The sequence below is a fragment of the Equus przewalskii genome, chromosome 18 (assembly GCF_037783145.1).
Source record: "Equus przewalskii isolate Varuska chromosome 18, EquPr2, whole genome shotgun sequence".
Lineage (NCBI taxonomy): Eukaryota > Metazoa > Chordata > Mammalia > Perissodactyla > Equidae > Equus > Equus przewalskii.
In genome coordinates, this window is record NC_091848.1 from 1,313,117 (window position 1) to 1,339,439 (window position 26,323).

A 26,323-nucleotide genomic window follows, 5' to 3' on the forward strand; every position below is an offset into this window, starting at 1 on the left:
ATGGCATCTTGGAGCACTAGCATGAATTATTCAGTTTTACATTCCTGTCCCCTAGAAATGTAGGTTTTATTAAAATTTGTTGTTTGGCGACTTCTCTTTCCCCATTGAAGGACTGCCGTTCGACATGTTCCACTGGGGCCTGGGTTTCTCTTCGTCACGTTGCTCTTTATCTGTCTCAAGTGCAGGGCTCTTTGCTGCCTCTCTGCTTCTCTCAGAGGCCTGGATCACCCTCCCTGGTACTGCTTTTAATTTCTGTTGGCTACTGCTGCCACTAACACCACTTGTCATCTCCTCTGTCCTATTCTGCACTGTCTTTCTACTTCCTCTCTGTAGTGTTCGTCTTTCTTGTCTGCTATCTCCTCCCAAGGGCTGTCAGCGCTAGTGTGGAGGCACTGAGCTTAAAAAATGTGTAGCTAGGCAATTGAAACAGCACTTTCTTTTCCTCTGATTGATCCAGGCAATCACCACAGTCCATCCATCGCTCCCTGTGGCTGTCCTCTCCTCAGATGCACTTAGAGATACTGACTTCTGAGGAAAGGACATATTTTTTTTCTGGATACCTTTTCTTGTCGAGCCGTTCCAGAAACACAAGTAATCTGGAGATTAAATACCTGCTAAGTGCTCTTCCGCTGCAGTACCTCCTTTCGGCAGTCTGTGGCGCTAGTTCTCTGTTGCCTTGTCTGTTTTTAAGCACCAGGGAGCGAAGCCTGCAGCAGGTGTGTGTGACGGGGGCAGGGACAACTGGTGCTCACTGTGGCGTCAGTGGCAACACCCAGTCTCTTATTGATGAAGAATCAACGTGACTTCAACAGAAGTGAAAAAGGTAATTTCATTTGAAAGCCATAAGCTCTTTCTTTTAGACCCATTTTTTGGGTTACTTGAGAAATATTTTTGCAGAGCTTTTCATTGTTGTTAATCTCATAACCTCCACAAAGGTATTATTGATGTACAGAGCTAGTGTGGGAAATATTTTATTTCAAAAAAGAAATGAGAATGTGCTGGGAACGATTCCCACCCCTCCATGGTCTCCCAATAAAAAAATTTCAGAAAGAATTTTTACTAACGTTTTGAAATACCCCCAAGAAACTTCAAGCCTTTGGGATTGCATAGATAGTGAATGTTGGTATCCCACAATTGATCAGGGCTTGGTATGATGCAGATATGTGAAAATCCAGAGAACAACTTCTCCCCCAACCGGACAGAGGCTGGCATGTATGAGGGCCTGACACAACACGAGGAGACCCATCCTGCTGGGGAACTGCCCACGTGGCCCCTCCTACTGGCAGAGGACTTTATATTGATCAGAGAAGGGGTTCTGTGGGGCTGAACCACAAATCCAGATGGAAATCAGGTAAATACATTTATGTTGAAGTTATTTTTTAAAAAATCTTAAGTTGCCGTTATTCAAAACAACTTAGCACATCCAAGTGGATAGATAAGTGATTTTGCTACCGGATTAGGAAATACTACTCATCCTAGAAAGAGATACTTAATATTCTTTGGTCCAAAATAATAAGGACACAGAGAAAAAAGCTCCCATCTCAGTTTTCTCTAATGGCTCCCAGTTTCCCATAAAATATTGAGATCCTAATGTATGTGTAGATTGCCTCTTCATGCTACTGTTCTTTCTGCGTTACTGCTTTTAGGATCCTCTTGGCATGACCCAAGTGTCAGGCTTTATTTGTGGCCATATGTCTTGTACATTCTACTGGGGATCTCCATCCTCAACTACAGGAAATGTAAGTACATCGTTTGCTCAGTGTGCTCTGATCAGTCAAACATGCTGCTTCTCTCTTTTTTCCACCTTTGGAAGTTGCCTTGGAATTCTGAGGCGTGCTTTTGGGACCGACAACGTGGGAGTCACAGTGCTGAATTGATTCTTGCTCGGATTTTTGTTGTTGTTTATTAAGCTCCTTTCAACTTGCGCAGCAGAATATAGATCAGCCAGAATTGTAGCCTAACTCTGTTTTGCTGGGCTTGCGTATTAACACCGAGGTAATGAAGTCACAATAAATTGTACGAAGCATTTGTGTATGGATATGGACATCGTGGTTGTTTCACCTAGTGAAAAAGTCACCACTCCCTTGCACTTTGCCCCTAGTATACTTCACTGTGGCCACTTAGAAAGGACCCAATTTGGAGATGTGCACTTTATCTTGTTGATTTTTTAACCATCCATGGTTTATTTGAATTTCCAGTTGTGCATTCTCTCATTCTGTCAGGTCCTGGAAATTGAAACTGCTAAGTTTCTGAATGCTTAATGGGAGTAAAATAATATTTTTCTCTAAGTAATGCGTTTGATGTCCACATCGTCCACATTTCTTAGATATTTGCCAGTATCTTGAAACGAAGTATTGCAAAAGGTTGAATGTGTGTCTGTGTGTATATATATGTATATATATATATACATATACATCAAGAGGAATAAATAAACCAGTAATCTGCAACAAGGAAGCACATGGCAGGCTCTGAACAAAGAAGCTTCATGGAAACAGCGCTTTCTTCAGGGGCGATTATGATGGTCCCTCCCTCAGAATTGCCTAGCGAATGAGCCCAGGAGGCAGCCGTAGGTGAGCGTTCCCAGCCGGTAAGCGTTGACTGACCACAGGCCCATATTGAAGCTAAGCGACAGGTGCTAAATGATGCTTAAATGGGCATTAACTGACACCAGTATCAAACATAGAAGGCATTTTAAATGTTGAAATCTTAGCACTTTCTAATCTCGAAAGAAATGGATGAGAAGGGAAAAGATTTATAGAATTAATGTAAATATTTGACATGTCTGGACATGAGATACATATAAAACATGCAAATACAGACAATACAACCAAAACGTAAAGGACACGTTAGGAATTACATGTGGTGAATAAGAAGGCTGTTAATAAGAATCTCCATAAACTGAGAGGGAAAAAGTCAAATAGAAAAATGTACTAGGACTAAAAACAGATAATTAAAGAAGAAATAGAAATAATTAGAAAATACATGAAAAATAATTTAACCTCTCTAGAAACTGAATAAATGCAAAATGAACAGACTAAAACAAAATTGACCTTTTTAGTCCATCAAATTAGCAAATATAAGGAAATTGTGGGAGTCAGAGCAGATGAGAGCAGGGCTCGTTTGCACAGGCGTACGATGGGCGCCGAGGAGATGTGTGAGCTGCTACAGCCTTTCTGGAAGACGTTCTGGCAGCTTGCATCAAGAGACTTGAAAGTAGGAATCTCATGTCTAGATATCTATGCCAAGGATACTACCAGGAAAACATAAAAAAGATGTATGTACTCAGACATTTGACACAACGCTGTCTGTAAGATTGGGGACAACCTGAATGCCCAATACAATGAAATATTCTGAAACAATTTAAAAATGTGGATGAAGAATCTTTAATGACATGAAGAAATTCTTACAATATATAATAATGGAGAAAAGAGCAGGATAAAATATTATATCTGCTGTATATATAGTCATGTACCTTGCATTAAAAGACAGAAAGGAATAAACCAGAACGTTATCCCTAAGTATTGAGATTATGGGTGATATTTTAGGCTTCATGGTTTCTACACCTCCCAACATTTCCATGATGACCATGTATTATTTTTATAATCAGAAGATGTCATAAATGCTAAAGAAATACAATTTGAAACTTTGGTGATCTGTGAAGATATGTATTGTGTAATGAAAAGAAAGGATCGTCCCTGCTTCTCTTGTTAGTCCCACAGAAGGTCTCCTGGAGGGCCTCAATTTTGCTATCTGCACTGGTCATGACGGGAGCTGCACGTGTGCACCTGGTGTGGTTTTCAAGGCACCAGCGGCCGCGCGGCCCTGGAGCAGCTACTCTGTGCATTGTCTTCCTCGGCTTATGGGAAGTTGTGGCATCTTACTTCTTGACTCTGTTGTCTCCTTCGCCATCAGAATGCCATTTTGGGGATAAACATGTGCTTCATATTGCCTCTTCCAATAAGTGTAAATAGCTAATGGTATAGCCATTTCCTTATTGTATTGAGACACATTTATAAGGAAAGCTCTCTCTTTTCCAAAATCTCCTAGGTTGTGAGCATTCAGCAGGGGATCAAATTCAAACACAGCTTCCTCGGTCATCTTTGGTTCACCAGATAAAAAATTTTGAGCCAAAATTAAATACTCAAATGGATGTATCTTAGATGTTAAGTTCTAGTTAGATTATAAAGGCACGTTTTAAGAAGAAGAGCTGCACCATCTCTGAAAATCTCTGCAGGGAACACTTGAAACATTTGCTAAAACGGTAACTGGACTCTGCCTTGCGTCAATAAAAGTGAATCTTACGAATTAATAGTTTATGGTGAATAAACCATATGGAATAACTGGCTAATGAATTTAATGAAAATTAACAGCAGTGTTTAAACCTACAACCCTTGGATATGGGGAACACAGGAGGGCGCTCTGTTCTCAGCATCTTAGCTTATTAAATTTATAATCGTTATGCAGGCAAGTGAAATATTATCTTTCTTTGTTCTTTTACTCATTGGTACTTTGAGTTTCCAAAAACACAGTGGTGCTTCTTGTTGATGAGCTTGATAAAATTGTTACCGGCTGTCGTTCAGAATTGCACAGTGACAGGTCTCAGGCTCATGTTCTGGATTGTCACGGTATCAGATAATCACTTAAGAGTTCTCGGCAGGAATTTTACTTTTATTCTTTGGACTCAGCCATTAAGGAAAATCCAAACAACTTCTTGCACTTTAGCAGCTCTTTTATGATTTAAAAATCATACTTTGCCATCGATCAGTGAGTATTCCCAAAACGTTTTTGTGAAGCAGAAAAATAAGAGCTTCATTTAAAATTGGATGCTTTGAGGCAGAGAGCCTAGGAAGATACCATGAGTGGGTGGCAAGGTTGGGACCATCTCCCGAGCCCGTGTCCTCAGCAGTCCCAGAGTGTGGATGGCAGTCCCAGGCCCCATACGAAGGGGGTTCCTGCACTGCCCTCCTTTGTCGCCCTCCTAGAAGGCAGATGGCAGAGAAGAGCTCCGTGCCACTGCGAGACTGTTGCAGGGAAATAGTGGTTAAGTGACAGTGTATTTGTTTCAATTTCTTTCAAATTAGGAGGGTAGGGTGAATTTATGATCTCCAATGAACAATGAAAAGTACTGTTTTTATTTTGATTTGATCATATGAATGCTTAATCTCCTGTTCCATGTGTTGGAATGCACGGGAGGGTATTGTCCTCCAACTGACCTTTCCCCAAATCGAATCCTGAGTCTAAAAGCTGTAACCTAAAACCCAAAATCACTGGCCTTAAGGAAATTTCCCTGAGAGAATTAGGCCATTCCTTTTTCATTGCTAAATGTATGTGCCCCGTGCATGCATTCAGAAAGTCTGGTATCCTTGGCCTCAAGCCTCTTGGAATTTTGGGATGCTTGGGGAAGCAATAATCTCTTAGTTCCAACTTGATTGGAGCCTGAACCAAATCTGACCCAAAATTAGTTTTCAAATCCAAATGCAATTAAAAACAGATGTTTCTATGTAGACTGAAAAAGACTGTGAAAAAAAAAATCAGGGTCACTGCCTTTAGAATTGGTTGCATTTTCCAGGTCTCTGTGATCAACAGAAGGGAGAAGAAACAAGAGTTGTTCCCAGAGGGTTTTCTCTCCTTTCCTTCCTCCACGCTGAACCCTGTGAGCGCTCAGAGTCAGTGCCTCTCAAGGAGGTGTGTTAGGATTTGCCAGGCTGGGCTGTTCTGCCTGATCCACTTTCTAATCTCTTCCCGGTCAGGACAAATATGCATCTTGGGTTAGGCCCCTAATAATTCTTATTGCTGAGACTTAATTGCTACCAATAAAGGAAAGAACACATGAAAAATAACTTGTTCTCCAAAGTACTAGGATATTAAAGACTCTTACACAGAAAGTTTCATTTAGCACATGCTTTCAAACTCCTAAAGCTAGCATAGTGGGAATTCAAGAAACGTTAGTGAGTTTTGGAAGGTTTTGTTCCCCGTTGAATCAAAACCCCATTAAATTGTGCATGGTGGGGAGGGGAGGAGAAAGCTTACTTGTGGACAAATAGTACCCATGAACTCGAATGCATTAAAATGGATTCATAAGTTCCTGTAAGATGAGAAACATGTGTCCAATTACTGTGAGATTCTCCACTCCCTACAAGTTCAGAGCAGACAGGCCTCATCTCCTTGTCTCAAAGCGAGTATGTCTATTTTCAGAATAACTTTCAGCATGGAGTCTGGTCCACCATTTGATTTTTAATCTCTTCTTTTATCCCTGGAATTTTGCATTCCTGATGCATTTCATCTTTTTTGTGTGGAATAATATCCTTCAGAAATCTTTGATGCATTGGTGAATTAAAAGAAAAAAATGAGATGTAAGTGCTTGCTCTATTTGTCATTTTTAATACGTTTGGAGCCACGTGATTTATGACGAAGCATTTCTTGGGAGAAGCGAACGTTTAAGGTGGTGTTTTGAGCTCCATTTAAGGCAATTTAGTTGTCATCAGGCCTCCTCACCCCATAACCTTCGTAAGACCTTGCTTCATAAATTGGACCCAAACAATTGGCTTGTGTTTCGAGTAGACAAAGCCTTATGGAAATGATACTCGCTAAGTGTTTTTATTGGACATCTGGGTAAGAGTCAGCCTTTGTTAGACCAGTCACAGCCTGTAGCTAGCCCAACTCCTACACCCTTGGCAGCAGTTTCTACTCTTAGAAAACTCTTTTAAAATTCTTTTAAATTGAGAGGGAATGAGATTTGGATCCATTTTTCCCCCAGCTTTCTGCTTTGATTCCAGATTCAGTGGCTGGGATTAAGGATGCTCACCCCATTCCTCTCTCATCTTCAGGTCAGATCTCTGCATTGAGCGCCTCTCTTGGCCTCCATCCATTCTGTGGCAGTGTGCCCTCCCAGCGGTGGAATCTATGTAGCCCATGTTGTGCCCGTGTCATAGCAGGATGCTGTGGCTCTGCTAAGGAATGGCAGAGCGATTTCAGGCCCTGGAGGGGCTAAGTTGAGTTCAGCCAGCTTGAAGGAGTGACTGGGAGTGTCTCTACCCTCACTTCTTCCTCTCAATGAGTCGTCTTCATCCATCGGAACTAACGTTGGATGCCAGTGGCATAGAATCTCCTCATTGTCTATTTGACCCTAGATGAGAGAGAAAAAGTTAGTACAATTTCACTCCATTTCTTAATAGCAAAATTTATCCTTTACTTAAAAGAAATAAAAGCAATAAATATAGTATCCCTTAAGAGTGATTACCAGTTAAAAAAGATTGAGGCGCTCTCTGTAGTATTTTTCGTTGTTTGTACCATAATATAGAATTTTATGTTTAGGAAACACTTCACAACCGTGAAATTAATTCTAGAAATTCCTAGGCCAAAGGAAGAATATCTCTTAGATGAGAAATTCAGAGACAAAGGCAGGAGATGATTTGGCCACATAGGAAGCAAAAACGAATGAATAAATAGAGGAGGAGAAATGTTCAGAGTATTCAAAAGATGAATTTTATTCTTGTTTAAACAATAATTCTCAAAAGAGAATGGGTTTGCGCACGATTCAGTGTGCTGACAAGAGTAACACATAGTCCTGGGGGTACTCTCCATCTTTTTATTGTTGCTCTCCTGAGAGTTGTGGGGCTATTCTGAATGTGAGAATTTAAGAAGTATGCATCCTATGGAGGTGTTCCTCTAACCCCTCCCAGTGAGGAAACGCAACAGAGAGCTTACTAAATGAAGTCTTCACACAAGCCCTCGCTGTGCCTAGGTGTGACTTCAGCTTTGAGGAGATGTAAATTGCAGGAGGTGTAAGTGCAGTATACCAATGATAAACAGTGTTTGTGGAATGTTTTCCAGTTGACGGAGCCATCTCACACATGGCGTCTCAGACTTGCCGTTCTTTGGAGGGAGGGCTCTCAGCAAAGTCAAAGAGCACAATGTGGTCTTCGCTTTACCAAGTCCCTGTACTAGTACCAACTGGAGGGCTGCAGCCATGACCGCCTAGAGCCAGAGAATTCTGCCCTAGCCAGCTTTTGTCTCTTTGCACCTCAGTCTGCTTGTCAAAAATGGAAGGGATCAAATTACATCCTTAATGGCCTTTCCAGCTTTGGAGTTCTTTGTCTCTTCTCTATAGTGAACTCCAGAGTTTTACTCGTTGGTTCATTTTAATTCCTCTGGGTGTACGACATAAAGGAAAGCAGCCAAGCCAGAGAAGGAGACGAGGGAGGCAAAGATCAGGAAAGGGAAACAGGAGTGAGAAAGAACTTGGAGAAGAATGAAAGGAAATAGGCTTATAGATAAGTAATGGGGCGAGAGATCTGTGGGAGGCAGGATAATTTCCTGTATCTCAGATTTAATATGCGGGGGAAATAGCTGATGATTTGCAGTATAATTCTGTAAGTAGTGTCAGAGTTAATAATCCTTTAACTTTTTCCATAAGAAAAAAAAAGTTATACCGGGTGACTGCGCAGTTCATTCTGTACTGCAGGCAGAGAGCATGGCAGCCCAGTTCGGCGGTGCTAGAAGGGGAGCCGTTACTGGTTACTGAAGAGGAGTGCTGGAGCCTCTGCCCACAGAGTGGGGAGGACCTTCGTTCTGCTGATGCTCTTTGGGTGCAGGGAGGAGCTGCTGCCTTGTGCTCCCTGCAGTATGTCCATCCCATCACATTCTGCCCCAGCCAGGTCCATGGAGCATCCAACACAAAGTAAATAATGTGTTTCCCATCAAGGTCTTGTGCAACTGGCTACATTGTAGCTGAACTGAAAACCTGCAGGAACTACCATCTCTGTTTCCAACTTTATTCAGTTGTTCAGCAGGGGTTCTTATTTTCTTATGTACAGAATAACAAAAACACCGAGGTGTGTGCTGTGTGGCACCCTGGGGTCCTAAAGCAGACAGGGGTTGAGTGGGGATTAGGCGTCCCTTCTCCTGTGGGTAAATGTAAAATGTTTCATTTCCTAGAGAGCTGTTAGTGACGTTGACAAACTGTGGAGTCACTGGTTCTGGAAAAGATCGCAAAGCATCCTCCAGGTGCAGTTGCCTCTTGTGAGCAGGTGTCCATAAACATTGGATCAGATGCTGCAGAGTGGACTGACCTGTGCGTGTGGGTGGGGCTGGCAGAGGACCCCTGTGCAGAAGTCCCTCTCCAGGCCAATGAGGTGATGGGGCTGTGACGACAATTGCAGCCACTCTCCAGACAGTGTTTCCCTGTTTAGAGCCCGGCTTCTGAGCCAGTTGCCCTGAGCTCTTTGTTTGGAAAGAAACCATTTCCTCAAGCCTTAGGTCTGGCAGCTGCTGCCCAGAGCTTAGCAAATCCTACAGGCGGCTCTTGTGCCTTCTTTGTTTATGAAAACCACCCCTCAGGGCAATCCTTCCTTGACGTGGCAGCTGATTCGGGGTTCCTCTGAGCTTATGCAAGAGCGCTGGGCAGTTGGATCATCAAGTGGAAAAGGTAAATAAAATGAAGAGTCGTTTTTAAAAAAACTAATACATACATACCATAAACACTTTCTTTTAACTTAAAACATAAAATTGTGTATCCATGCAAGAATCATCTGATGTAGGAGGGCAAAAGTCTTTTCTTTGAATCTGGGTTTGATTTTCCTGTCGCCTTTCACAAACCACATTTATAATGCATCATCTACAAATCCCAGTTTTTGGTTTCTTTAAAGTTATGGCTTAATTAGAGGAGAGCAAGAACTTAAAGACACCTGTAGAGTAATCTGAGAGCAGAGGCCTCCAAGTCATAATTGTGGTTTTTTCCCTGACTTTTCCCGTTGTCTCATTTGCACATAATCTAGCAATACTTTGGGAGCTCCCTTTTGGCAAGACTTTCCATCTTCACTTCCATGTAAATGGTCCTTCCTTTTGCACTCATATTTCATTGCTTCATATAATAGTTAAATTGTGTAAGTACATAAAGTCCAACAAATTATAGACAAGTGTGGGATCAAGAACAACCGATTCTTGGTGAACTTACAACTCCGCTGGTCAGAGCAGGGAGGGGCCTGCTCTCTGTTTGCCCCCAGCTTTAGGGGCGAGGAGAAGGGAGGCTTACTGAGGGCCCGAGGGACCACTCCTGCAGAATTTGTGGGTGGGAGTCATTAAGCAGTTTCTCCTCTAATACATTGTTCCCACATAGAGTGCAATGTGGCAGTCCTACTGGGGAACAAAGACAGAAGGCCAGTTGCAGCTGTGCTCTGTGCGGCGGAGGCACCAGCACAGAGAAGAGATCACTTGTGGCTGAGATGAGCAACCGGAAGGCAGCTGCTATGGGCTGAATTGTATCCCCCAAAAGTTCGTGTGTTGAAGTCCTAACCCCTAGTACCTTTGAATGTAACCGTATTTGGAGATAGGGTGAGTAAGGAGGTAATTAAATGAAAACAAGGTCATTAGGGTGGGCTCTAATCCAATATGGCTGGTCTTCTTATAAGAAGAGGAGATCTGGACACAGATACAGCAGAGGGAGGATGATGTGAAGACACAGGGAGAAAATAGCCATCTGCAAGCCAAGGAGAGCGGCCTGGCGTAGAACCTCTCCTCACAGCCCTTAGAAGGAACCAACTCTGCTGACACCTTGCTCTTGGACTTACAACCTCCAGAACTGTGAGAAAATAGTTATCTGTTGTTTAAGCCCCACAGTCCATGGTACTTTGTTACGGCTGCGCTAGCAGATTAAAACAGAAGGCCGTATGAAGGAGGGAGCATTTGATGTGGGCTTGAAAGGATGGGTAGGTTATCAGTAGGCCAAGAGAGACGAAGGAAATTCCAGGCAGATGGAAGAGCAAGGCTTAGAGGTGGGTAAGGGCTTGAGATGGAAGAGGACTGTCTGGCTGGAGGAGAGTTGCTGTGGGGCAGGAGTAGTAGAAAAGGCTAGAAGAGGCCAGCGGGCCGTCTGTGGGTAGGGGACCACTGAAGGCTTTGGAACAGTGACATGGTCAAAGCAGCATTCTAGAAGTGTTATCGTGTGTGGAGTTGTCAGAGAAGGCTGCTTGCTGAAGTCCCTCGTGGCTGTCCCCACCGTGAGCGTGACTGGGTCCCAGGAGGCTGACAACACTGCTCGCGAGTCGGGTGAACAGAATTGGGAGAGTCAGGACTCACTGCTAAGTAAGGGTAAGGAAGCGTCACCACCTTACTAAGCTTCCATCCCTTACGAGCACACCCTCCTCACGAGAAACAGGAGACTTGTCGGGCTTCTTGATGTGGTGTGCTGCTTCTAGTTGAGCAGGGAGTGGACGATGTGAGTGGCAGGATTCGGGGCGCGTGCTTAGCTCTGGGCTTCTGATCAAAGCCCCAGCTCAGCTCAAGGGGGAGGAACTAGGCTGTAGGTCGTCTTTGGGTTTATGTGACGCCTCTCACATTGAGGTGTTGAAGCTGAAACAGCATTTTATCTCTCATGCAAGTCTTAAAAGGCTATTTATCTGTATATAGTAACTCCTAGAGAGCCCATCAAATCATTGGTGCTTAGTATTTTTGAATAAATGCAGTAACAACCATTTCCATGGCTTTTAATAATGCCCGTAGCCTGTTGCATTAGAAGAGGTTTCTCAGACCTCTGTCAACACTAGCTGTTCCAGGGCCTTGTAACATTTAAAAAAATGATTGCCGGGGGCCGGCCGCATGGCTGAGTGGTTAAAGTTCCACGTGCTTTCTTTCTAAGTTCCAGTTCCACAGGTTCGGATCCTGGGTGCAGACCTGCTCCACTCATCAGCCATGTTGTGGTGGTGTCCCAGATACAAAGCAGAGGAAGATTGGCACAGATGTTAGCTCAGGGCTAATCTTCCTCACAAAAAAAAAAAAAAAAGAAAAAAATGATTGCCCAGAAATGGCTGTTCAGAACAAGGCCCCACCAGGAGAGATTCGATTGGGTAGGTTGGGCATAAGCCTGGGTATATCTATCCACAAAAAGTTCTGCAGATGATTTGACATATAGCCAGGGCTGAAAAATCACTGATTACATTCAGCTTTTCAAACATTTTTTTTTTTATGTTCTTTTTTTGAGGAAGATTAGTCCTGAGCTAACTACTGCCAATCCTTCTCTTTTTGCTGAGGAAGACTGGCCCTGAGCTAACATCCATGCCCATCTTCCTCTACTTTATATGTGGGACGCCTACCACAGCATGGCTTTTGCCAAGCAGTGCCGTGTCCTTACCCAGGATCTGAACCGGCGAACCCGTGGCCACTGAGAAGCGGAACATGTGAACTTAATCGCTGCGCCACGGGGCCGGCCCAGCTTTTCAAACTTTTATACCAGCTTTGAGAGCAAGGTTAAATTTGATACCAAGGAATTTTAATCCTGATGCTTCTAAGTTTATCACACTTTATTAACTTATCTAGAAAAAGTCTTTGCCGGTCCAAGACTCAAACTAGTGACTTCAAATCAACCACTTCTGCTTTCCACTCTAATTTGAGGGGATCGCCTTCTCTTCCTCCTGACTCCCTCAAACCAAAGAACAAAACCAAACCACCTGAACGAAAGACAGAATCTCTGTGTACCTGAACAAGCTCCTGCCCAGGACCACCCCAACTAACCTCGGTTACGCTGCAAAACCAGACTCTTCACACAAACAAAGCAGGTGGGAATATTGTCCATAAACTTAGGTGTGCAAGAAATGGAAATTTATTTTTCTATAACTCAGCTTAATTTCTACTTCAAGCTCCTTCCTACCCCATAGGAGGCAAAAATCTTAGTTTTGGTCAATAAAGAGTATCTCCTGCCTCCTTCCCAGGGGCTGCACTAAGTTACTGGGAATTTAAGTGATAGCGAGGCACAAGGGTGCAGGGGTAGTGGAGAGGTGGTCCTTCTGATCTGAGCCGGCACCTGTTCCTGCTGGCATCCCTGAAATGTCCTCCATTCTCTCTGGTCCCTACTATCTGTCAAGCCTTTAGGTCTCCTCTAATTCTCAGGAATCTCCTGGGGGCAAGAAGATGAGTCTGCGGTTTCTGCCCCACCCTGGCAGAGGGAAACTGTATGGTTGCCTCTGGCAAATTTATCTTGCTACAAGAGCTAGCCGTTTCTACCCTGGCATCTTGCCTCTCCCCACAGCCTGCCCAGGAAAGAAGGGTGAGTTCTCCCAGTCCACTGTGTTTGCAGTTGCAGGCCCTGGCCCTCGAGCCCCCCAGCACCTGCTCCTCACTGCCCCTCCCTCTGCCCTGGGGAATCCTCTCTAATCTCCGGGGCCGCAAGCCGTGCACTCCCGTGATCAAGCTTGCTCACAAATCTGTTATGCTGTTTCTGCACAAGCATCCTTTCAGTTTTCCTTAGAGGATTGGACTTTTGAACAAATGAGAGGAAATGCCTTGTTTCCTCTTTAGGCCCCATCACTGTTCCCCGAGGCGGGAAGCACCCAGCATCAGGTGGTACTAAGGACTCATGGAAACAGAGAGTTAGACCTTCTTGGAATCGTGTTTGGTTCAGCCTTGGCTGACGCTGTGAACAAAGCTTCAGTGATCAGTTTAATGAAGAACTTTGAGGAATGTTGGCATGGAGCTTGGTGAGTACAAAGCACTGAGTTCGCCCGAACATCTTAATGTATAAGAGCTGGAAAATATAAGATGTTCACTTTAAACACACTAAGAATATAAACAGAAAGTTTGAGGTGAAGGTCTTTTTTCCCCCGTGTTTATATTTATTCTGTATCTTGTTGTCATTAAATCATACTCTGACTAGTTTGCAGGAATTTCCTTGGAGAAATACTGACTCTAAACTTTATTGTTGTGTCCTATGGACTATATCCTTAATCTTAGAGACATGCTCGCTTGGAATGGGAAATTGCATTTACTCACTATAAGTTTCTGAAAGTAAACTGAATTTGATGGAATGTTTATTGCTGGAAATCAAGTTCACTCACCTGAAGTTGTGGTGCACACACCAGCTCTGTGGCCTCTCTAACTTCATTCTGTGCTTCACTCTTAGGTAAGGGCCTTGCCTGCATTTAGTTAAGAAGCATCAAGCCCTTTACTTAGCTTTCTCCCTATAAGCCTGTTTGAGAAACTCCAAGACTCTAACAGAGGTAATTTTAACGAATAATATGAATTTAGCTTTTTCTCTACTAGTATAAGAAGGAAATAGCAAGGGAGGAAAACATTGATTAATACTTGGCACTATTATTCTGCCACAAAAGTTTAAACATCTTTCTAGCATGTCTTAGTGGCAGATACACAGCTTTAGAGTGATACTATTGAAGAGGAAATAGAGAGATCGGAGCGAAGTCTAGAAGTTAGGACACAGATAGATTCAGTCTCCCAGGTCAAGTGCCCAGTTCTGTCTTGGTACCCAAGGTGCTGATACCAAGAAGAAATTAACTTGGTAAAACTCACTCACGTGAATGCATTGGTTATGTCCCATACTACCTTTGTCTCCCCCATTGTCATATAAGTTTCATGAGGGCAGAAACACTGTCTATTTATGGTATCCCCAGGACATTCTACTAGGAGAATGGTAGGCAGTCAGTAAATATTTGTTGAAATAAAAAGTGAATGAGTGAATGGATTCTCCCAGGATTCTGGGCAGACTTTCATCCTCTATTTTTGAAGGTACTGTTAGAAAAATGTCATTTTAGTCCATAGGCGTTAATATGGTTGGCGTGCCCACATTAGCCATGGCCACCCTCAGAGCAAGAGTGCTTCTCAGATCCCTCAAACTCAACCCCTGACTGGTCTGAAATGATAATTCTATGGAAAGCGTGCTCTGCGTCTGCCCATCTTTGAGTAGATGGGCACAATCCCTCTGTCTGATAGGACACACTTGCATATTTGCAAATAGCTATTTTCCATGAACAGTTGATGTAGTTTTAGTGTGTGGATGGGCAATGAATGATGTGGGTGGGTCCTCAAGGAAAGGAGCGAGAAAACACCCTATCCACTTGTATTCCTTTTGTAGTGTATCTCTGCAAGGTCACCTGTCGGCCAGGGGCTGAAGAAGATGAGGACACAGCTGTATCGGGTCATGATAAAATGACCCACTTCTACCTTAATATCTTTCCTTCCTTACTCCATCATTGCCCTGAGACTTTCAGGCCTCAATATGAATTGACAAGTTTAAAATTTATTCTTTAGATTTTCAAATGTTTAAAAGTAATGGAAAGAATAACAGTAACTCTAGCCTTTTTCCTTTTCATTATACCACAACTTTGAACCTAGGTAGTTAAGCTTAATGTTTGCTGGGGGAGGCACCTGAGCACTCCTGCATTATGTGGGCATTGCTTTTGGCTTAATAAAATTTTGAAATTAAATTAACACTGATGATCTAAAATGCCTTCTCTAAGTATGGAACTTCGCATCTTTCCATGACTAAGAAGTTGAGCTCCACAATCTTTAGTTTTTGTTTTGTTCTGTTTCTTTAGTGTAAAAAGTAGTTACAATTTGGAGTGGAACTTTCAAATTTTTTAACGTACTGTATCTACAACACATTTTTTTAATTCATGGTGAAAATTTGGGTTGAAATCATCATATGAGTTTATAATTCTTTATAACTTGTTATTCAATTTACCTTTTAAGGATCAAAAAGTTTCCATTACAACATGTTGGCTACCATAAATACCTCAAATGTGCACAGTTATCTGGTCTTGTCTAGCTGTGTGCTGGTTGCCTCAAGCACACATTATAAGTGGATAGAGTGCAGATGCCAAAAAGGTCACAAAAGGGTGAGATCTTTTGGACTTCAGCAAATTTAGTTCATCAAATTTTCCATGGAATATTTGCAAGATGGTATTCTGTTCTGGGATGGAAACCAGCATTCACTGAAATTGAAATGTAGACATTGGGTAATATTTTATTATCAATGTTCCCTTTCTCAGGATGTTCTAACCTTATTTATACAAAGATCCCAGCACTAGGAAGAAGGTTGGACTGCCACTCCTGGGGGCCCTGTGCCCTTTGTATGTCTCATATTCCTTCAGGTAACTGAAATTAGCATATCTGGGTATTACCTGTGTTTATACCCTGTTACAATGAATATGTCTAAAAGGATATTTTCCTTATAAGTCACTTCAAAGATTTGTTTTGATCCTTGACACTTGCAATCTTGCTAACTTGATGTATCAATTCTCTATGACCATAACACAACTGTGATTTCTATATTGGCAGAGTCAAGCAGTGTATATGAAAGAAATTGCAGCTTCTGGGGCATTCTACACTGAAGTGTGCAGATATGAAAAAGAACTTCCTGTTTTCCAGTAGTGTGGTGAGTATAAAGTACTTAGCGTTTTGCTTGGCACATTGTGTATCCTCAATGAAAGTTTGCTGTTATCGTTATAAACCACAGAAGCTCCTGCTGTTTGGAGGTTTGTGTCTTTCTCCTGACTAGTGGAAGCACTCTGCCGGTGCTACATCACACAATCTAGAAAGCTAGAGCTGAAAGGAATGAACCAATCTCCCACATTTTATAGACGAGGACGCTGAGGCCCCAGGGAGTTAGATGACTTAGACAAAGTTATACGGGTAAAGTGGAGGGTCTGAGAGGAACCCCCAGGCCCTCAGCCTTGCTGTGATTCCTGCCAGCCAAGGTCGAGAACTTTTCAGACAGGTAGAGCCTCCAGGTGTGTCTGAGCGGAGCCTCTAGCACTGCTCTATCATCTCCAGACACCAGGGAAGAGCAAGATTGGGTGAAACAGCTTAAACGAAGAGGGAAGCATCTCATCCCATGAGACCCAGAGAAAGCTCCACATTCATTTGGAGCTCAATTTTAAAGCCTGAATGAAAGTACAGTCTTTGTGAGTCACTTAGTTTGGGGTGGTGTCAGATAGGAACAATTCATTGATTTAGATGGATGAATTGCCAAAGGTCTGTTTTGTCTGTAACTTCAAGTAAATTGAATAACAAGTCATTGTGAAATGTAAACACAAAATAATGTCCCCTGTTGTATTTTCTTTTTTCCTGAAAACGTAGGTGACAGAGATCTTTACATCCAGCGTTACTTTTGGAAAAAAAATTAAATTAGCCAGCGTTTCTTGTGAAGAGACCTATTTCTCCCACTCTGTCGATCTGATCTAGGGAAATCGAGGGCCAGGGAGATTATGTCCTGAGGTTGATTTTTCTTCCACTTTTGTTCCTGCTGTGGTTCACGCTGAAAACTGTAAATCTGTTTAAGTTTTGATACTCATCAGGTGCTCTATTTTTAAACCAGCATCTCTTCAGAATATCCTTTCACATCGAGGGAAATGAAAATGTATGTTGCCTTTGCTCCTTACCCTGGGATTTGGAGTTTGGCTGGGAGCTTTTCTTTTCAGAATATGTGGTTGGTCCTAATCTGACTCCTCACTTGGGCAGAATAAATTGAGACAGAACCCAGCAGATGACCAGCGAACATGTCTCTGCCATTTCAGGGGACAGCAACACGTCCAGGCTTTAGACAGGGCCTTGTCGGAAGAGCACGGTCAGGACGGCTCTGGAATGTTTTGATTTTTTAATTATTTTTGTTTTGAAATTAGAACTACGTAGGTGTTTGGTTTAGAATGGTTTGCCTTGGCTTTTAGATGAGATTTTTATAAAAAAGTAATCAAATTTACTTTTGCTCACCAAACTTCTAAGTGGCTCAGTTTTGGGCCGTACAATAATTTGATTATGAGGTCACATATGACAAATGGATTTCCAGGAGGAATTTCTGGAAAACAATGGGTAAAAACCTTCAGCAGGCCACTAATGCCAGGAGAAGTTATAATAATTGGTGAAGACCTTGTCTGATGCCCTATAATGACTTGTAGAGCAAATCACCAAGTCCTCTGTTATGCTTTTTTTTTTTGCTCACAAACTGTTGACAGATGTTGGAGAAACATATGCTTCCTATGGTTTTCCTCGTCTTTAAAAATTTTGGTGTAAGTGTAAAAATAATGACTGTCACAAAAACCAGCAGAAGAACCCTACTTTATTTTATATTTTAAAAGGCTATCCTAGATTTCCCAGACTATCAGATTCCAATTTCTGTCACCTATATTCTGCTTGGGAGGTCTCATTATTGCAAAAATGACTGTTGGGTTTCTTTTGAATTTGGATTCTATGAATCTTTCTAATCAATTCTTTTTTGACGTTGCAAATACTAAAGGCCTCTATATTATCCAGAAAGGGAAATCCAATGTTTCCTTTTAAGCTGTTTTTTGTTGTTGTTGTTAGAAGTACCTACAAGTGGATTATTATCTTAGTCTACCTTTCAATCTATTTCTTAACAGTTAACGTAAAATGTTTATGAAACGTTGCTGATGCTTTTCTAAACCAGATTGCTGATTAAACAACCTCTCCTTTAACACACAACTTTTCAATCCTCAAAAAAAACTAAGATCAATGTCTGAGAAAGATGGCATTAAGATTCGATACCAGTATCATTAAGAATGATACCAATCATTAAAATAAGCCTAACCTGAAGGAGTCATGAAAATTTCCAAATACTGTATGTTTGCAGTAGAACGATAGAGGTGGCCTTAATTTTCCCTCAGCAGACACTTACCAAGTGCTGTCATTCACAAGAAACTGGGAAGGGTTGAAGAACATACATCATTGCTTCTGAGCATCTCAAAGTGGGGTCTGCAGAACACGTTCAACAAGGCTTCATTGAAAATCAAGGTCCCTACCCAGACCTATTGACTCAGAACATCTAGGGTGAAGCCCAGGAACCTGCATTTAGCAATAGTCGCATGCATTAAAATTTTAGAATGAGTAAGCGAGGGTTCACGTTTTCTACATGGGGAAACAGACTTGTGGTCAAATAATGCAGATTCTCTAAAGGCAGGCAGATGAACTGAGGAATAATGAAGTTACAGAACTCTTTAGGACAGAACAACTCAAGAGAAGAGAGAGCATGGTTCCACATAAACCGCTCTCGGAGAACTGAAAGGTGAGGCTTTATCCAGGTGGAGGTAGGTTATCACAGTCAATGTTAAGCTGTATCTGGAAGTGAGTATTGTAGACCCAGGAGGATGGTAGATCTCCAAAATCATCCGGCCGGGGTACCTACATGAACTCTGAGCCACACAATTCTCCTTTCTATCAGTGACACTGGCAGCCCACTGCTTCCAGGCTGAGGCTTCACACCACCAGAATCTCCCCTTCCCAGTCCAGACCCGTGGCAGTAAGAGGGTGGAGAATGGGAAAGGGAAAAGCGGATCATTGGGGATAATTTAGGCACATGTGATATACGTGTTATCTGCGTGTGACCTGTACCATGGTGCAGGCGGATGGAGACCTGGTTTCTGGGTCCAGCAGTAGCTGTGTGCTCGTTGGTGCAGCAGCTTCTCGGGGCCTCTGCTCCCTCCCCTGTGGAGGCAAAAGTTCTCCGTGATTCCTCTGCTGCATTTCAGCTCTGAGACTGATTGGATTTGTGAGCGTCAGTGTCTTATCTAATTGCACAGTTGTTTAGACAAGCAAAATCTAGAATCTCGCTGGCCTTAAGCCTCCCCTGTGACCTACTCAGGAATTGAAATGTCAGCATCAGCGTCCCCTTTTTTGATGGCGCCGCAGTTAAGAGACAAGCTTTAGGACCAGGAATCCAGCGTTAGCCCCAGCTCTGCCACGCACTAGCTGTGTGACCTGGAGCAAACTTCTCCAGCCTTGGCTTCTTCATCCTTTAAATCAGGGTAATACCCATCTCATTGTATTGTTGAGGCTACTAAATAATGTTTGTAAGATGCAAGCTCCATGCCTGATACATACTGTTAAAAAATGATTAAGGAAGACAATTTAGGTGAGAAAAGAAACTAACACTTCTTGAAGAGGTCTCCCTTCGGAGAACTACAAAATGAGGCAGAAGCCAGGAAGCTTTTATAGGATAGAGAATAAGGAACGAGGAAGCAAAGAACAGAAAATATTTGATTGGCTGGGCCACATGTCAACCTTGTTTGGAGTGAGAAGGCACAAGGCAATAAGCAGAGAGCCCAGGCTTGGCTTGGCTTTTGGGGATTGGCTGAGCGGATGTTCTGCAGTTCTGGTTAAACGGAGCGTTGACAGAGACTCGGAAGCTGCCTAAGCTTCAGTTTGCTGACGTGGCAGCCCCAGCAGGAGCCTCTCCATCTTGGGCCTAGAAAGTTGTTTCAACAACATGAAGGGCCCAATAAGAGCAGCTACTATTATTTTTTAAAGCCGCAGAATCAGATCTTCAGAAAGACTACAGACAGTTCTATATTAACTTCTGCTTAGTCAGAGGAGTGCCGTGTATGTCAATCACATTTATGTCAATCACAGTTTTTCAAAAACATATCGTGTCATCCATTGCAGTGACCTATCTCAAATTTTTGACATCATTTTTTAACATTTCCTCTGCTATATGATAAAACTATTTTCACTAACTATCACATAATAATCGGTAATAGTCATTATTTTCTGGATCCATCCTTTAGTTTTAAAACAAATAATTAACAATTTAAAAAGCAGTGCAAATTGCAACTTTAAAGATATTCAAATTCAGTAAAACATTTCACATATGAACTAAAATGTGCACTTGCCAAACAAAAATTATACCCTGCAGTTCGGTTTCAAACTTGTTTTAAATTTGAAACACAAAACCTCCAAGCTGTTACCCAGAAATGACAGAATCCAAGATGTAATTTCAAGATCATTCAAGATCGTTGTGTCTTTGTTTTTACAATCGCTGAGCCACTCTTGTTTATTTTGAATCTACTGTTTAAACGCAGGAAGAAGTGGTCCCACCAGGGCTAGAGGCAAAACCCGCACCAGAACCAACTGCTCTGAAGATTTCCACTGCCTGCAAACTTGCTCTCCAACAAACTCCTGTGGCTGCCTCTCCGCCAGCTGGAGGAGGGGGCGGCAGGCCCGTTGTATAGCAGAGAAGTCTTCAGTGTAAGTGTAGAACTTAAACCAATAAGAGATTTTTGGGGGAAGAGTATTTTAACACTGACATTGTTCAGAATTGTTGCATATATTGATGATAAAAAGCAAGTCAACTTTTAGTCAGTTTTATTGTTTTTAAATCCTCTACAGACAACGCCCCCTACTGCCTGAGCTGGGTGGGCGCTCCCTGTCTCACCCTGGCAGACTATTGATCCGTTTGCTTCCTTCACCTATGAGTTTCCAGAACCCTCTGCATCCCTGGCACCCAGTGCCGCCTTTCCACATAGTAGGTGCATAATAATTATTTGTTGAATTATGAGTGCTCGTTATTTTAAAAATGCCCAGGAGCAAGTTTTATTATCTCCCTTTTACAATCAGGCTTTGAGGAATTATACAACCAGTTCAAGTTCATGCAGCTTGTTAGTGGCTGAGCTCGGATTCGAACCCAGGGCTCTCTGGCTCCTGTGCATTCAGCACACCACCATGTACACAGCCCAGCTTCCTTTCTGTGCCATAATTTGCTGACACCTGACTACTGACTTTAAAATTTATAGTGCATAATTAGGGAAGTAAACTTTGTAGGTACTCTTCTTGTTTTCATCCTAAATGCAAGTTGCAAAAATATTTGGCACTGGTGACTGTTGCCTTCATTAGGAGCCTTAAACCCATCCACAGCTCCATTGATATTCATCAGCCCTGCTAAATCATTTACACCATCAGGAAATTAGTCTAGAAGGACACTCCCTTTCAGAGAAAGGAACCAGGAAAAGCCAGAGGCAAGAAACTGAGCCCTGGTGGCTGGTGAAACATAGCAGGTACCTGCGCCAGGCCCGACAGCCAGGGGGACCAGGGAGCCGCTGCCTTCCATGAGTGGAGAAATAAAAACCCAGCCGGGGTGGGATTTGCATTCCTATGCCAACAGGATCCAGGGCGGGGCAAGTTACTGAGCCAGCACAGCCAAGCGTCTGTTTCAAAGCCTCCTGCATTTTCCCATTCATGTAGCCATTAAATCTGCCCGTGGCTGGATTGAAAATAAAATTGGGGTGACTCACTGAGAAATGCATGGCCCAGGGAAACCCTGACTGAGATAAATTCAGGCCTAGCACGCTGGGACCAGTGCAGTAAGCAGCACAAAGCCCACCTGGCACGTGCTTCCTTCTCTAATCAGAAATTATCCCATGTGCCGTCACCAGGGGGAGCTCTCACAGGAAACAGCTGGCCTGCAACAGTCCCCAGAGATGGTTCCAGGACCTCCCAGAACTTCTGGTTCAGTGATTTGTTTTGCTGTTGTGATTGGAAAGGGAAGGGAGATGTGAACGTTTTCTTGTTTGGGCTGGAAGTGGTATCAAGGAGGGGAAATCAGCTTGCACCACTGAGTTCCCTTACCGCATCTTCTGTTTGAGGGCTCAAGAGTTAAGAGAACACCAGATTGGGAATTTAGAGCATGACGTCTGTTTCATAATTTCCACTCATCAACCAAGAATCTTTTTTTTTTTAACAACAACTTAAAAACATCAAAATATCTCTAGAAATGCTGTCATCATTAAATTTCCTTGTAGCAGAGCACAAACCCTCACGCCCCCTACATAGTTATAAATCAAAAGATTCAACCTTTCATAAATTCTCTGAAATCGCTGGTTCCCAGATCCTGAGGCGCATCCAAGTGACCGATGGGACCTTAAAAAAATATGTAGATATAGCTAAGTGAGTGGAAGTTGAGGTCTGGGAAACTGTGAGAAAGATAGATAAATGAGGTGATTCTAATGATCAGCCAGGTTTCAGAGGAGCTGCTTGAAAACAGCCCCCACAGCACGATTGTATCTGCCTAAACCACAGGGCCCTGAGTTCCATTTTGCTGATGATAAATAAATAAAGCACTTGGTTCTCCTAATTAGGCTTTTCTCCCTGAACCTGTATTCCCCAGACTTGCCTGATTTACAAATTACCTAGGCATTGGGTCTCAAACTTGACTGCACGTTGGCATCACCTGCGCTCTTTGGGAAAGCCCAGTGCCTGGCTCCCAAACCCGGTGACTGATTTCTTTGTTCTGGGCTGGGGCCTGGACTTCAGGGTACTTGCAAGCTCCTGGCTGACTCTAATGCACAGCGTGACGTGAGAACCATTGACCAAAGGAAGCTGTGAAAGCACAGACACCCAGGCTCCAAGCTGGAGCCTTTAGGGCAGGAGCTAGGCCGTCCGAAGTGCTAACACACGACCAGGAGGCCATATGGCCTGGCAAGTCTGCAAACTGGAAGGACCGCCCCTTTCTTTTTCCCAGTAGTCTGTGGCCCTTGCCTGTCCCTGCGGTAGAGGGACAGCCGTCGTTCTGCTATGAGCTGTGGCTGAGGCAGCCAGTGACTGGTCAGAGCAGAGATGTGCAGAGTCGTGGCGAGGTCTGGGGCCAACCCGAGGCTCCCTCCCTCCGTCTGCCACCATCCACACATGTGGATGTTTCTATAAATCACTGCTGCTATGTGGTTCGTACTCAGGAAGCGTTCTGACTGCTTACCCGTGTAATGATGGAGTGGAGGAAAGGTCTAATTTTGGAATGACTGTGGCTGAGGCAGCGCCGTGTTCCCTGCAAGTCTGAGTTTGCTCAGCACAGTGGCTCCGCCGTGCCGCCTGCTCACAACAATTACACAGGCAGTTGGAGGCACACTATCCATCACAGCAAATTACTGGTGTGATCCACTCAAGAATAAGGCTGGACGGCCTTGCTGATGGCAATCTTTGCAAAACCTTCTTGATAACCAAGGGAAAGACAAAGCCGGAGGAAGAGCTTAAGCAGGTCAAGGCTGCCGGATCAATTAAGATCTCCGCCAACTTACAGCCTGTGAGAGACGGGCCGTGAAAGCTACTAGTACACAGACGGCACTATGCCAGGTGCACGTCCTTGTCCCCTTGGTTTGGCTGGTACATTACAAGCGGGAAGGGGAATTAGCATTCGTGGAGTGGTCTACCTACTGCCACACACAGGGCTAGGCCTAATATTACTGCATGTCATTCACTCAATGGCCCCGTGGGGCAGCATTGCTCTGTTTTCCAGGTGAGGAAACCAAGGCTCAGTCTGTCCAGGATCACATAGGTAGGCGGAGGCAGAGCAGGCTTAAGACCAGATTACTCTGGCTTCAAAGCCCTTACCTTCCCAATATCTTAGGCCAGGTGAAACCCCACAGGCCCTGAGATGCAGCTCCTCAGAGGTCAGCTCCCAGAGAGCCAGTAAGGTCAGTGCTGACGCATTGGCAGTGATAACCTGTGAGTGGATGCAGGGTTGCCTTCCAGAAGGACGGGACAGGAAGTGGAATTCCATTCTCCTCTATGAACTCAGAGCACTGGCTCGTCCAGTCAGGGCTCCTGGCCTGGTAAACTGGTAAAAGAGGACAGCAGTGCTGAGCACTTCTCCCAGGAGGGTCTCCTTGGCTTCAAAGGGCTTTCTCTTTCTGCTGCTGGGTCTTCACAGATCTCAGCAGCCAGCGTGTTAGGACTCCTGACCTCACCTCTGGGTTCCTTGTTCTATATCTTCTGGGAGGTGCCCTCCAAGTTTAACCTGGATGATTTGTGGGGGCTGAGGTGGCTGGAGAGACTGTAGTGAGAGAAAGGACATTGAGCTCTGTCTTAGGTGGGGACGCCATGGAAGCCGACCACGGCTCAGGGATCTGGGTACAGAGAGTTTATTTGGGAGGAGGCCCAGGAAGCACTGGTAGGAGAGTGGGAAAGTGAGACAGAGAAGGGAAGAGAAGCCAGTACAGGTGCATTGTTACCCATTACCACCAGGGGCGCTGGGGGCTCAGTCTCACTGTGGAACCCGGGACAGTGCAGAAGAGAACACGCACCTCTGATTTCTCACCTCCTCCCCCAGGGGTGAGAGAGCTGAGGTATTGATCCTCTAACTCCCACTCATCACTGGCTGAGGGCTGTTCTTGGGGGGCGGGGAGCCAACTCACTGCATGATAGGAGCCCACGGGATGAGAGGCATCCCTCAGCTGTTGGCATGTCCTAACCATGGGACGAATAATAGAGGAGGTCTAAGCAAGGCCTCCCAACATCTGTGACAAACCCTGAACCTGCTCAGGGTTGGGGAGAGTTTTACCATTCATTGGCTCCCATGGCACTGTCCTTGTCCTGAGGACGTCTGACCCATCACCTACATGATGCGGACACACTGTGTGCCTAGGGGCGACATGGAATAGACGACGCCCAGTTAAGACTGATTTTCAGATGAGCAATGAGTCATTTTTAATTATAAGAATGTCCCAGGCAATTATTTATTATTCATCTGAAATTCAGATTGAACTGGGTGTCCTGTATTTGTATTTGCTAAATGTGACAACACTCCCTATGCGTCCTCTGTGAGTTGGGGTGGGTGTGGGGAGAGGCCACTCTGGGCTCCAGTGCACTAGTGTCTCTGGCACAAAGCAAAGCGTGTAAGACTTAAGGCAGCAGGAACATTCCTCAGTTATGTGAGGAGGAGCAGGGGATGTCTAAAGGTGAGAGAGAGGCTTTGAATGGGGAAAGATAACGGTCTTTGGAAAGAGGAAGAGAGTAATTGCAGAGCTGCACTCCCAATAGATAACCTTTGGAGCTCCCAGCATCACTTCCTATTCCTTCTGGAATTCATATTCAACTAACAGTTCTTGAATACCTGCTACAATGAGGTTCTTTCCAATGACTGTGTCACTTCATCTTCCCAGCCATTCTCTTTCTACACTTGATGAAAATGGAGTCTCCCAGAGGACGGCAGTGTCCAAGGTGGACCCTCCAACAGTGGAACCCAGACTTCTGGTCCCAAGACCCAGCATCCTCTCTGCCGTGGCATGGCTGCAGGTGACAAGGGCGTATCTGACCCACAGCCCTACACAGCCAGCAGTTGTTTATACCAAGCATAAGGCAGAGGCTTGGCTCAGCCAGTAGGAAGTTTGGGCCCACGTACAAAACTGGATTGCAGACAGCTTTCAGCCCACTAATGGATTGCCATTTAGACCATTCCACAGATATCCTACTATATAGCTGAACTATATTCCTCATATTAATAAACACCACACATTCTTTTGAAAACATTGCCTCTCTGAGAGACCTGGGAGTGCAGGCCCACTGGCTCCTTACCTCCTCCTGTAAGATAAGACTATCTCATCTCACAAGGCAGGCTCATCCAGGGATTCCTGCAGGCAAGAGGTAAGGAACTGGGCCCTTGCCTGATAAAGGCTCCTGCAGTAGGGCTGGAGGTGTGTGGGCTGGAGGCCCCAGGGTGTGAAGTTTCGGGAGGCAGGGACATGGGCAAGAATGTTGGTGACTCTAGACTCAGCGTCTGTGGGATGACAAGGGCTGGGGAAAGCACAGACCTGGCGTCCAGGCTCTGCCAATGACAAGGAAGTCATCATTGCTGTGGGCCTGCGGGTTCTCACCTGGAACCTTCAGAATTCTGTGGCTTTCTGTGGGAAGGGGCAAGGAGAGAGAGCTGAGACAGATGAAGGCCCCTCTGGCAATGGCTGTTCCTGCTAAGAGTAGAGGGATGGACATTTCCAGAAAGGAAAGGGAGCAACAGCCTTGCGACAGCCCCCAGACACACAGCAGC

The 26,323-nt window shown here is 44.1% G+C and overlaps 1 long non-coding RNA gene across 1 annotated transcript; it reads left to right on the forward strand.

Annotated features, from left to right (window-relative positions):
- Window positions 1–678: 678 nt before the first annotated feature.
- On the forward strand, window positions 679–25,806 carry LOC139076973 (uncharacterized). Its single transcript, XR_011529057.1, has 6 exons — window positions 679–823; window positions 1,160–1,351; window positions 1,647–1,739; window positions 16,063–16,159; window positions 20,595–20,760; window positions 25,443–25,806. It is a non-coding gene; the product is annotated as an uncharacterized lncRNA (long non-coding RNA).
- The last annotated feature ends 517 nt before the right edge of the window (window positions 25,807–26,323 follow it).